This window comes from Ambystoma mexicanum, chromosome 1q (assembly GCF_040938575.1).
Source record: "Ambystoma mexicanum isolate Mex_15411 chromosome 1q, UKY_AmexF1_1, whole genome shotgun sequence".
NCBI lineage: Eukaryota > Metazoa > Chordata > Amphibia > Caudata > Ambystomatidae > Ambystoma > Ambystoma mexicanum.
In genome coordinates, this window is record NC_090922.1 from 798,023,424 (window position 1) to 798,037,342 (window position 13,919).

Consider the following 13,919-nt stretch of genomic DNA (forward strand, 5'->3'; position numbering starts at 1 on the left):
CCGGATTCACAGTCGCGCCCCAGCGCCTAGGGAGAAAAAGACAATAACGAAGGTGAGAGAAAGAAGGGAAAAGGGAAGCTAAATCTCCATGTTAAGACTTACCTGCTGGGTCATTCCCTTTTCGTTTCGGGTCCGCGCCGCATCCAGGCATTTTCGGACCCCGGCCCCTAAGGGGAAAAAGACATCAGCGTTAATGAGCGAATGAAAAGACATTACCAAGACGCTCATTAAAGACTTACCTGATTTCCACAAGGATTTCACCTCTCATCTCGGGTCGGTGCCTGTTCCCCGGCATTCCGTACCCCGGCCCCTATGGGGAAAAAGACACTAGCATTAGAACATTAATGCATGGACACAAGGGGAACCACTTATCAAAAACTTACCTGGAAGCCAAGCAAGTTTGGTTCTCACCAATCTGAAAATCCAGTGAAGTAACTGGATACCAACGCGCCCCCGCATCTGAAACCACAAATCCGAAAATCCAGTGAAGTAACTGGATACCAGCGCGCCCCTGCATCAGAAGCAGGATGGAGAGCTCGTCCTTCCAGACCCTAAGGTGAGACGCTACGGGGAAGCACAGAAGGGTTTTGAGGAGGGTGAGAGGGGTAAGTGGGAGGCCGATTGCATCACCCCGCAGACAGTTAACCCCTATTTTCACCTACAGAAGGATACTTCTGCGAGTCAGACAAGCCAGATTTGGGGCCCGGTCCAGTCCGTCTCCCGACCCCTGCGCATCACCTTAGACGAGGTCACAACAGCGCGAACCAGGCCAGCGCCTCCGTGGGAGTCAGGTGAGCGTTAGTCATACTGCCCCCAGCCAATGACTGCCTTCTCCCTAAGCCCTACTGTGTTTTGCAAGAACATGTCGGAGCGGACCATGAGGGACCGGCGGATCCGTCTCACCAACTGGCTGGAAGGGAAGAGCCCAGCGGTAGGTGAGAAGAAGAGGTCCGAGCGTTCTTCTAAGTCCTTTGAGGGTGCTCTGGTGATGGGGGCCCAACAGAAGGCTAAGCACCGCGAGTCAGCGGGCACTGGGAGCGCCGAACGGTCAGGCTCCTCGGCTGTCAGGCGGGGCGCACCTTCACCGACGCCATCAACGTCGAGCCAACGCTCTGGCTCAGGCAAGAGAAAGTCAGAGAACCCGGGTAAGCTTCTGGAGAAGCCCCGGTCGATCCCGACAGAAGCAGCCGAGGGGGAGCGAGGCGGTGACCCTCCCCCCAAGGTGAAGGCCTCAAGCGCGCCAAAAGTCGTGAAGGCCCCGATTCACCCGGCTAAGGCCTCTATCGAGGGAGTTGTGGAGGCTACCCCACTGGAGGCAACCTCGGGCGCAGTGTTTCCCTGCCACCGCGGAGGGTATCCTCTTTTCAGCCCATCGATAAGACCCCCGTGAGAACCCCGGTGGAAAAAGAGGGGGGGGCGCTGGCCATCACAGACACAGATTCAGCCTCTGAAGAGGAACTGGCTGGAGTCGTGAAGACCCTCAACAAGAAGTTCGAGAAGGTCCGGTCCCACGGGAGAGATCCCGACGAGGCGGACAAAGAGAGCGACGGTGGTGTCGACGAGATTCCCGTGGAGGCGGAGGATTCCACTTCCCAACCGTTGCGCCCGTCGCTGCTGGGCCCCGAGCCTCAGGACAACTCGGGAGCTATCCTGATGGCGATCCAGGCCTTATGTACGGAGATGAGGACGAGGTTGACCTTACCCCCAACGGACGATCCAGCGGAACCTGGCCCGTCGGGGAGCCCTCCAAACAAGCAGAGGAAAGTTCATCCACCCCTGCCCTTCCAGCCTTCTATGCGTTCATCTCCTTTCCCTGATGCTAGGGATGACACAGAAACAGAGACGGCCACGACGGGGACGGATGACGACAGTGGTGGCGATGGGATGGGCCTTCCATTACCAACCCCCAGGCTCCCCCGCCCGACGAAATTGGCTCCTTTCATGCCATGATTGCCAGGGCATCCGAGCTGTTTGAGCTCTGCCCCGAAGAAAAGAAGAAGAAAGGTTTCCTCTATCAACGGCGTGAGGCCAAAAGGAAGACAGTCCTCTCTGTCCCGTTACTTGACGACATCTGGGACGAGGGGCTGTTGCTCCTGAAGAACCCGTCCACGACCCCTACCAAGAGAGACCAGTACGAGAAGAAGTACCGGGTCCTGCCCCTATGTGCCTTAGGGTGCAGCTGACCCCGGATTCAGTCGTCTCGACGGCGGCCAAGAAGAAGGCGTCAGGGGCTACGGCTTCGACTTCAACCTCCCCCCCCACCCCCCCCTGGGCGGTGAGGGGAAGAAACTAGACGCCATGGGGCAACGGGTCATATCGTCGCGGCGACAATGATTAAGGCAGCCAACGCCCTAGCGATTGTGGCCCGCTTCGACAGGGAGCTTTGGTATAGCTCCTCTGCTGGACTTCCTCCCGGACGACAAGAGGGCAGAGGCCCTGGAGATCCTGCAGGAAGGCGAGGTGGCATCGGACCACGCCATAACGTTGGCCACGAACATTGACACCGGTTTCCCCCAGTTGGGCAGCGATGTTTGTCTTCGAACGGCGTGGTTGGCTCAAGGCGACGGATTTCTGCCAGGATGTGCAAAGCAGAGTTTTGGACATGCCCTTCGACGGGAACAACCTATTTGACAAGACAGTGGACGAGTCGCTGCAGGCCATCAAGGCCGACACGGAGACGGCCCGGGCCTTTGGGGTTTTGCAGCAACAACGGCCACCCTCTCGGAACTCTGGAGGCAAGCAAGGTTCCTCCAAAGGATTCGGCGGTGGCTCCTCGACATACCGCCAGGCGGCCCTCTCCTCGTCGCAGGAGGCCTACAGAGGACGCGGCAAGTCAGGAGGATCTCATTGTTGCCAGGGAGGCCAAGGCGGCAAGGCCACTGCCAAGCAGGACTGAACCGGCCGTAGCGTCTGGCCCCCACCTGAGTACCCCGGTGGGAGGCTGGCTGGCAAAGTTTGTCAGCGTGTGGGAGCCCATCTCCACCGACCGATGGGTGCTGGATGCCCTGGCCCGCGGGCACACTCTCGAGTTTCTAAAGAAGTGCCCCCGCATTCCCCCCGTGGCCAGGAAGGAAAACCATGTCCCTCAACTGCTGCTGGAAGTAAGGACGATGCTGAAGAAGGGAGCCATCGAGCTCATCCCAAAGAAGCTCCGGGGCTCCGGAGTGTACCTTGTAAGAAAGAAGACCGGCGGTTGGCGACCCCTCCTGGACCTTCGTCGTTTAAACAAGTACATCAAGGCCCAGAAGTTCCGGATGGTCACCCTCCAGCACGTGCTGGGGCAGCTGGAGGAGGGCGACTTCCTATCATCGCTGGACTTGGAGGATGCCTACTTTCACATCCCCATTCTAAAAGGACATCGAAAGTTTCTCAGATTCGTAGTCCAAGGACGGCACTACCAATTCAAGGCCCTTCCCTTCGGATTGAAGTCAGCTCCCAGGGTATTCACCAAGTGCCTAGCACCAGTGGCGGCACGGCTGCGCCTGCAGGGGATCCACGTCTACCTGGACGATTGGCTCATCTGAGCAAAGCAAGAGAACTTGCTGTCGTGCACACCGCAAAGACCGTCCACCTGCTCACGGATCTGGGTTTCTTCATCAGCTTCACCAAATCCCACCTCGTTCCATCGCAGGTCGCACTGTTTCTGGGAGCCAAGCTCGATACAGTAGCGCGACTGGCCTCCCTGTCGGAGGAAAGGACGAAGGCCATCATGGGCAAGGTGCAGCGGCTGTTGGCCATGGATGTGGCCAGGGTGAGGTCCATAAAGTCCCTTCTCAGCATGATGTCCTTGTGCATCTACCTAGTGCGCCTGTGCAGACTGCGGATGCGGCCACTGCAAGAGTTCCTCGACGCCAGGTGGATGCAAGCGGCGGGCAGCTTCGAAGACAGGATCCCGCTCAACGAGACATTCCACCAAGTGATCCGGTGGTGGGGCGCCCGCGCGCATCTGGCGGCGGGTGCGGACTTCCAGACCCCGACGCATCAGGAGACTGTGACGACGGATGCCTCCCTGGAGGGGTGGGGAGTGCACACCGGAGATCTCCATGCAAGAGGCCTTTGGCTCCCAGAGGAGAGGTCACTACATATCAACGTCCTGGAGCTCTGAGCCGTGTTCTGGGCTCTCAGGTCGTTCCTCCCGTCCCTCAAGGGCAAGGTGGTGAGGATCTTCACCGACAACACCACCACAATGTTCTACATCCGGAAGCAGGGAGGCACCAGATCCCGAGCCCTATCCAAGGAGGCCCAGGAGCTGTTGCACTGGGCCGTCGCCCAGGGGATGTTTGTGGTGCCCTTCCACCGGGCAGGAATAAAGAATACCATCACAGACTCGCTCAGCAGGGAGCTGCGCTCGTGCCACGAATGGGAGATGCGGCAGGATCAAGTGTATCGGCTATTCCAACGATGGGGCAGTCCCCAGATCGACCTATTCGCGACAACGGCGAACACCCAGTGCCGGAGGTTTGCCTGCAGGTTTCACCAGCCGGGGAGCATGGGCAATGCCTTCTCATTCCCCTGGGACGGCCTGTTCCTGTACGCATTCCCGCCGTTGCTGTTGTTGCTGCGACTCATCAACCAACTCAAGAGGTCACGGTGCAGGATGATCTTCGTCGCACCTGCGTGGCCGAGACAGATCTGGTTCCCGGACCTCCTGGACTTGTCAGCGTCCCCCCTCCCCCCCAGTCAAGCTGCCAACAGACGCGGATCTCCTCGCCAGAGAAGGAGGCGCCATCCTCCATCACGACCCAAGGTCGCTGAACTTGCAGGCCTGGCTCCTGTCGCACTAGAGTTTGGAGGGTACAATATCCCGGCGGACTGCAAGGAGGTGCTTGCAAAGGCCAGGGCGTCCTCAACTCTCAAGTGCTATGGACATAAGTGGAAGAGGTTTTCTGTCTGGTGCGGCGCACAGAAGATTAACCCTCTGCGCATTATGGCCCCTCATGTGCTTCCATACTTACTGTCGTTGGGGCGCTCATCCCTGTCGTCCCATCGCTTGGTGAAGGAGTTCATGAAGGGACTGTTCGATCGTTCCTGCCAGTGAAGGCTCCGGCCCCGGCGTGGGAGCTCAATGTGGTGCTGCCATTCGAGCCTCTGCATTCTGCACCGTTGAAGTTCCTGTTGTGGAAAACAGCGTTTCTTGTGGCCATCACCTCCGCACGAGTGGGAGAGATCCAGGCCCTCTCCTGTAAACCTCCATACCGGACTTTCCACAAGACGAGGGTGGTGCTGAGGACGCACCCCTCCTTCATACCCAAGGTGCCGTCGGAATTCCATCTCAACGAGCCCTTGGTGTTACCTGTTTTCTTCCCATCGCCTTTGTCGCCGGCCGAGAGGACTTTGCACTCGCTGGATGTAGCTAGAGCGCTAAAGTTCTACGTGGACCGCACGAAGAATTTTCGGAAGACATCACAGCTGTTTGGGAACTTTGGACCTGTGAACCAAGGGAAGGCCCGCTCGAAGGCTTCCATTTCCAGATGGCTCTCTGGCTTCATCATGCACTGTCACTGGTTGGCAAACTGACTGTTGCCCGGCCGTCCGAGAGCCCATTCAACCAGAGCGATCGCTGCTACCACAGCGTTCCTATCTGGTGTGCCCCTGCTGGATATCTGCAGGGCTGCTATGTGGAGGTCGACGCACACCTTCACGAGATTCGACTGCGTCGTCCGGGTTTCCAGGGAGGAGTCCAGAGTCGGCCAAACAGTGCTGCGCAACCTGTTCGCCTGAAGGTGGGCCTGGTGAGGAGGTAAGAGATGCTTAATGTTGAGTTGATGACATGCTTAATGTTGAGCCTTGCCACCTCCCGTGGTTGTGCATGTGTGTACTGCTATGTATTCTTGTATTCATGAGCATGTGAATCCATGCCAGACCCCATGCTGGAGAAGGAACAAGTTACTTACCTGTAACTGTTGTTCTCCAGGATGGGTCTGGCTTGGATTCACATGCGAACCCTCCCTCCTACCCTTCTGCGGCTCTTCACTTGGTCATACTGCCACTTTACATGCTACCAAATCTGGGGATGGCTGCCAGGGGAGGGGCTTAGGGAGAGGGCAGTCATTGGCTGGGGGCAGTATGACCCAGAGCCAGTGATTGGTTACTACTAAGAAAGACAGTTCAGAAACGAAACTGAAACTGATTTTTTTTCTTCACCGAGGATTCCCAGCCTGACGGGGAATATTCATGAGCATGTGAATCCATGCCAGACCCATGCTGGAGAACAACAGTTACAGGTAAGTAACTTGTTCCTTCCTTTTAAAAAAAAAATAAACAAAGATTTTCATAGGCTTCCCTCGATCGGGCTCGAGCCTCTCTTTTTAATGTTCAGACACAGTTTAACAGTTTATCGCCATTTCTTTCTCCTCCCTCGGCTATGAATACCAATACATTTCAAAGAGAAAGAGACTTTTGTGAGTGCCTGTTGTGTTTGAAGGATCACTGTTACTTTGTATTGTTTGTATTCCTTTTGGACCAATCAAATCATCCTTGTTGCTTCTTTTCAGTTTATATGGGTAACCTTACTTTTTACTAATTTACGCGATATGCACGTTGTTGTGTTTGATACTGTTTCACACGTTCACACACAGACCATGTTTTTTCCAACTTACAACGCACCCGTTGTGCTTATCTCCGCTTCTCTTTAAATTTGCCTTGCATGCTGCTGTCAAGAACTTCCATATTGACTTTTTGGTACCTCCCCAACTCTGTTGTTCGCCTGGGAGGGGAAGCAGCAACCTTGGTAGAATTCAGAGGCGGGATCTCTGTCTTCTTGGCCTTATTTTGAGAACCCTTGCGGCTTCGTGGAGACATGGTTTGTTGCCTGGCTTTCCTCTGCTCTTCCCAGCATTCGAGCAGCCCATTGGACTTCCTATCTTCTCCGCCTGGTCTGAAGTAGCGCAGGAAGAGCTTTTCCTTCTCCTGTGCTTTCCTGGTGTCTTAAGGATATATAAAATTATAGGTTCCAGCAAACTATAAGTTCCAAAATGCATCTTGTTGGTTTTGCTCCCACGTCGCTAGCTCCCGCGTGGCAGCATTTCTGCGATCTTGGGAATTTAAAATGTTCAATAGTCTTTTTCAAAACTCCTGCTCCAGCTCTTTTCAAGCCACTGGGCCTGTGCCTCTCACCCTGAGTGGCACGGCTCTGGCAGGTTTTTTTAGGGCATCACTCCGAGATCAGGTTCTCACAACCTGCCCCTCTGCCACCTCTGCTACTGTAGCTCACCCAGGGAGCAAGCACTCGCTTGGGTACTACCAGTGAACTGCAGCTGCTGTCCTGGTTCTTTGGTGACACGGCTCCCTCACCACACTGCAGCCCCCCTTTGCATTCAAGGTCAGGGTCCTGGCCCTCTGTCCTCCTCCAGACTTACCAGGGTTCTTCCAACTTCTGCTTCTTCCCTCTGGCTTTAACGGTCCTTCCAGCATCCCCAGCTCGCTCAGAGTGCGCATTCCTGCTCCTTTTATACATGGTGTGAAAGTCAATAGGAGACAGGTGGGGGTAGTTGTCCAGCCCTGCCTGACTCTGTCTGACCCTATTAGTGGGACGTCCTGGTGGTGGTTGCAAATAGTCTTTCATTTGTTTCTCCAGGTGTTCTTTAGAGGTAATCCTCATGGCTCTCAATCGCCTCTTCTTCTTCCCAGTGCTTGTTGAAAATGGGCAGGGGGGTTGTAATGAGATTGACAATGTCCCCTGGAAGTTGAGGGATAGGATTTTGGTATACAATGAAAACCAGGGGTACATACCATCTTGTTGCTTAATGTGGGGGATCTGTCAGGTTTTAACAAAAGAGCTTAGCACGCTCCTTTTACTAGCATTCGAGTTGTTGTAATAATAGTCCCTGTGAGCTGGTTTTCGCCTCCTTTGGTGTTCTGGGGTTTTGGACTTCCCTTTTTCTTTTTTTTTCTTTTATTCATATTTGGTTAACTTAACCTTTTACATTATTACAAACAATCCATAACATAACATCCAAAACCATGACACAATGCATTAGGACAATACACTTATCAAAAGTAAAACCATCATCTCCTAATTACTAACAATTTAAAAAGAAGGAAAAAAAACGAAAAAATGACAAACCTAATTCATCAGTCTCATTACTACAACATTTAGGCATATTGCCCACCTGGACTTCATTAATTTGTAACCTGAGGCACACGAATTCCTTATCCGATAATTACAGAACAATCTCGCATCTTTCTAACATTTGGATCACCGCTATTGTTTTCTGCTGCTTGTAACCTTCAATCAGACTTTCCCAAAATGAGTCTTGCAAGCAATATATAGGTTCAGGGATAAATCTGTTAAAGAAGAGCAGTCTAGCGTTCCTTGTGCCATCACAGGCCATTAGCAGGTGTTCAGTGTATTGAGCTTCTGGGTTTTTACAGATGTGTTTTAGGGCCATTTCCCCTTGTCCTCTTTTTGCGAGTACTTCACCCTTTATGGATGATATTTAGCCTTAATGTTTATTTTTTTACTGACATAAGAAACACAAGTGCATTATACATGATGTAGAATACACATTATTTTTGAGTCTATGGGGGGGACAACGCTGCCAGTGAGTGACAGTTTGGGTGCTGGAGCACAATTGTGCCTTTTTTTCTTTTACTGGATTGGTAATGTAGCTTAACCTGGCGATATACCATTCGGGTCAGGTTCCGAGTTGAGTGAGTCATTTTCGGATGAGTCTGAGGCTGGCCTCGCGTAGTTCCGCAGGGGGGCCCATATGTCCTTTGGTCGGCAGGCCACTGTGATATGGCATATATCTCCTCAGTCTCCTGTACATATACAAGGTCCTTCAGCCATGCTTGTCGAGTGGGAGGGTATTTTGGATTTCCACGCTCTGAGGATATTTCTCTTGGGGACCATTCCCGGCACCGCAAAGAGCCGCCGGGATTTAATTGGAACCTTTTCTATGTCTCCCAGTAGGTATTTCCGGGGGGTGGCTGGGATCTGAAGGCCAATGATTTCACTCACCGTTTTGTCCACCTCTGTCTAGTACTGTTTTATCAGGGAGCAGGTCTAATGCATATAAAAGCAGTCTGCTGCTGTGGTCTGACACTTGGGAAATTCTGGCTTCGATGTGGGGTTAAATGTAGCTATTTTGTTGGGTGTGATGTGTAGGTGATTCAGTATCTTGAATTGAATCAGTCTGAAGTTTGCGCATGTTGAGACAGATTTGGTGTATTGGCAGTATCTGGTCCATTGAGTTTCTTCTATGGGGGCATCCATGTCTTTTTCCAATTTAGCTTTCATCGTGTTTTTAGAAGGGATGTGTCGTTGGACGGCTTGGTATAGCGTGGAGATGCCACCTGTGAAGCCTTCTGGTGAGGAATTGGTGTGTGTGGGGGGGATTTCCGGGAAGGAGGGCCACTTTTTTTTACATGCTGCCTTTATTCTGTGGTATTGTAGCGATGTTAGCCCAGTTCCCACTTCTGCTTGAACAAGTTCCAGGGTTGCAAACTTCCCTTCCGTATATAGGTCCCCCACTCGCATTTCTTTCACGGGGTCCCATCTCCTCTGTAGGGCTGTGTCTAAAGTTGGTTCGAGATCTGGATAATGTCATAATGGGATATGGGACCAAAATGGGTTCTGACATCCTACTCTGTCAAGTATTCGGGACCAGGCTTGTACAGTCGAGTTTACCGGGTCAAGTTCTCCCCTGTCTCTTGTGACTTTGACAAATGGCATTGTTCTAAGATTTAGTGGGGCAGCTGAACATTTCTCGACTAGTATGTGTGGTGTGGTTCTGCCGTTGCTGCCCAGTACTTAACAAAGTGTGCTTGGGCTGCCTGAAAATAGAGTATAAAATCTGGAGCAGCAAGCCCCCCTGTTGGATATCTTTCACTCATCTTGGGCCATTGAATACGTGCTGGTCCCCAGCTCCACACCAAGCTCGCTGACATTTTTTGCAATTTCTGAAAGCACGATTTGCCAGGCCATATCGGGATGTTGCAAAACAAGTATAATAATGTTGGTACAATCACCATTTTCAGTAGCGATATACGCCCGTATAATGATATCGGGAGTTTGTCCCACACCCTTACTTTGTGTTCCAGGAGTTCAAGGTAAGGGTCATAATTGTTTGCCATTAAGGTCTGTTTATTTGTGGATAGTATGTATCGAACTGAAGTAGGTGACCATTTGAATTGTGTGGTGGCAGGGGACTGCACTGTGGGATCATTTCGGACTTTGCTTGGTTTATCCAATACCCCGAGTACTTGGCGAACGTCTGAATTTCCTGCATTACTGGCGGGAGATGAATTTCAGGGTTTCTGAGGTATAACATAGTGTCATCGGCATACAGTGAAACTAGTTGGGGGAGTGGTGGGTCCCCTAATACGTATTCCCCTCCATTCATGTTCGTATCTTAGTTTAGCTGCCATTCCCTCAATTGTGAGTGCAAAAAGGAGGGGGTTAGTGGGCATCCTTGTCTGGTGCTCTTCCAAGCGTAAAGCTTGTTGATAGGGTGTTAGTTTTGACAGCTGCCCTCGGGTCGGTGTATAGGACTCAAATGTGTCTGGTGAATACCGGGCCGAAACCCATTTTACTTAGAACTGCATACATGTACCGCCAAGACAGAGTCCAAAACCTTTTCAGCATCCAGGGTGACAGCTACGTTCTGGGCTTTCGGGTCCATTTGTGAGGCAATAGAGAAGAATCTCCTGAGGTTTAGTGCGGTAGATCGGGTGGGAATGAATCCCGATTGGTCGGGTGGACTAATTTTGTTCATGAATTTTATTAGACGATTGGCGATTGCCTTAGCGTATACTTAGGCGTCTGAGTTGATTAGTGATAATGGTCAGTAGGACGCGGGCTCTTGTGGTGGCTTATGTGGCTTAAGAAGGATTGTGATAATCGCTTCTCTCATAGTGTTTGGTAACGACCCTCTGGTCAGCGCCTCTTCCCATATTTCAAGTAACTTCGGGGCGAGTTCGGTCTTAAGTTTTATACAGGTCAATTGGGATACCGTCAGAACCTGGGGTCTTGCCTGCTTGTAGGTCCATGATGGCTTGCTCTATTTCTTCGGTGTTTAAAGGGAGGTCGAGTTCTGTGTGTCCGCTTCATCCAATCTAGGTTGGGGGAATGAGTTCATGTATTCCTGCAGATCTTCAGGGGGTTGTGTGTCGGCACTGGCATAGAGTTTATTATAGAAGTTAAGGAAAAACGTCATTTATTTCTGCAGGCCTGGTTTGTACTATTCCGTCTGTGTCAATTATGCTGGTTATGTGTCTCTTCTCTTGTTCCGCTTTAATGAGGTTAGCCATAGTTCGGCTAGCTTTGTTTCCTTCGCCGTAATTCCACTATACAAAGGTTAGTAAACATGGGTGATAGACCCAAACGGGTGTGTGAGAAACCGAAATACTTGAAAACATTGTTAGATTTCTATGCTACTACTGATTGTTTAAGAATGTAAGTTCAAGAGTTGTGCTGTAATCAGTTTAGCAATTCTTCAAGTGTTCTTCATTAGGTATAGGAGGAGCAGAGAAAGTAGCGGCAAAGGCATCCACTGACACATGCTTCATGGGCCGAATGACCGTGAAGGTAGGTGGCAGTGCTGGGGTAGGCGTAGCCTGAGGGGTTAAGAGTTTCAGGTTGGAGGAGAGCTGAAAGTGGTCGGTCCAAGAGAGAGAAGTGGTGAGAAGGTTAAAGAGGGGGGATCTCTGAAAAGATGAGAACATCCAAGGTGTGTCCTGCAGAGTGTCTCGGACCAGAGGATAGAATGGAAAGAGAGAGAGTGTCGCAGAGGTTGCGGTAGAGTCCGAGGAGGGATTAGAAGCATCCAGGTGGATGTTGAGGTCTCGTAGGAGGAGTTGAGAGATGGAGGCAAGGGGAGAAGAGGAGAGGTCAGCCCACTCTGAGAGCAAGAGGGCAACTTGGCCAGGTGGCCTGTAGATGGTGGCCACAGTCAGAGAGAGGCCAGAAGAGATTGAGAGCCTGCAGACCAGGCATTCAAAGGAGGAGTAGGCCTGCGTAGGAATGACAGAAACAGGGACCCACTCCAGAAAGATCAGAGCTACTCCACCCCCGAGTAGGTTGGTTCTGGGTTCAGAGAGGATCTTGTAGCCATCGGGGAGGAGTGTGTCAAAACCCGTGACAGAGCTGGCTGTGAACAGAGAGAGAGAAGAAAAAAAAAAGGTCGTCTTGAGCTACAGCAGGGACATCAGGTCAATTTCTCTAGAAGGTGGCAGATGTCAGAGCAGTGTAACAGAGCAAGAGTTGAGAGTAGCGACGTGAAGCAGGTTGCCACATTTGAAAGACTTATGGGGTGGGGTACAGGCTTGAGGTACACCCAGCGGAAGTGGTAGAGGAGCCAGGGAGTGGGCAGAGGTGTTAGTAGAAGGAGGCACAGTGGCCATAGAGGAGGAGGAGGAGGAAGGTGCTAGAGAGGCGGCCGAAGAAGGAGGTGGCAGAGGAGCCCGAGAGGTTCTAGAAGTAGTAGCGGGTGAAGGAAAGAAATTGATGAGACGCAGGAGATGCCTATCGAAAAGGAGGAGATTGGGCTGGGGCCCTGGAACAAGACAGTGCCATTCTGATGGACATTAATCATGGTTTTGGAGGAGTGGAAGGAGGCCAAGAGGGTCCCCCGATTGCCACTGTTAATGGGAGAGGAAGAGATAGGAGAGAGAGCCGAGAACATGTGAGGGGTCCATAGGTCTGGTGAGGGAACAACAAAGAGGATGTTGGTGAGAGTTTGTCTGGAGGAAGCACTGATGTAGGTAAAAGCAATAGGGAGGCATGGGTTGGAGACCAGGATGTCCCTCTTGAACTTCTTCCTTCCCAACTTAGTGAGAGGGATAGGATAGGAGATAGAGTAGCAGTTAGAGAAGATGAGAGAAACGGAGAGCACCATATGTGGTGCGAGGAGGAACGTAGGAGGAGGAGGGAGTGAAAGAGAGATGCACAGCCCGTCGTAGCACAACGCAGGATGCGCAGAGAGGGGTCACACAGTAGGTAGTACACAGGAGGAACAGACAGGTGACGGACAACAGAACCCCCTGCGGGGTGGGGACCTCGAGAGTGGGAGAGAGCCTAATGGGACACAGTTCACAGTACAACAGTAACCGCAATTGAAGGGGACCTAGAGAAAGGACACAAAGCACGTCTAACCGCTAGAAGGGAGAGCCTAGGTTTGCGCGGGCACAGAGTACGTTATGTCAGACTGTTAGGTGGAAGTAAACGCAAAGGCTGGGAAGTTTAATGGAGAGCAGTAGTGGCTGCTCCTCTTAATGTACCTTTTTGTACTTTTCAGTCACTGCTGGTCGACTGCTCTGCGTGCTTGCACTCTGCACCACTACTCCTTCATCACCAAACATCTGTGGCGCACAACACTGCATCCTTCGCCTGTGGCTGGAACGTCATGTGATGAGGGCAAGGAATCGTTGGGAAAAATGATACTGTGATGTTGTACCGTAGATTCTTAAACAGTATTAAATAAAGTAGAGTTACCGTAGCGAGTGTCAACCTTATCTTTTTCATTAGGACTAGGATGTGTCTCTAAATATGCCTGCGCACTGTGCAGTACATTTTACGCTAGCTATAAACCAGCGGTGTCTCAGTCCCTCGAGGGCTATAATCCGACGGGTGTTGAATATATTTCTCACTAATATTCCCCTGTTCCCCTCCCTTGCCTCGTTGAGCATTCCTGTGAACTTGCGTGATCTCAATGTCACTGGGCCTAGTAAGATCGTTGTCTTGTTCCTTCCTGTTCCCCTCCCTTGCCTTCTCGCGTATTGAAACACCTGTGTATAGACGCAATATAAATAAAATATATCATATATCATGTTCATGAGATAAATTTGCATACATTAAGAATCATGTATGCACACTTATCTCATGAATATTAATGAGGGACATCCTGAAACAATACTGGTATAAACTTCTTTTCATAATGAAATGTAATTTCACTTTGCAATACTTAATCAATGTTGAG

General features: G+C 51.5%; 1 protein-coding gene across 1 annotated transcript in view; it reads left to right on the forward strand.

Moving 5' to 3' along the window:
* Positions 1–13,919, forward strand: part of PLA2G4A (phospholipase A2 group IVA) — a 2,090,704-nt gene that overhangs the window by 1,563,271 nt on the left and 513,514 nt on the right. The gene's annotated exons all lie outside the window — the stretch shown is intronic.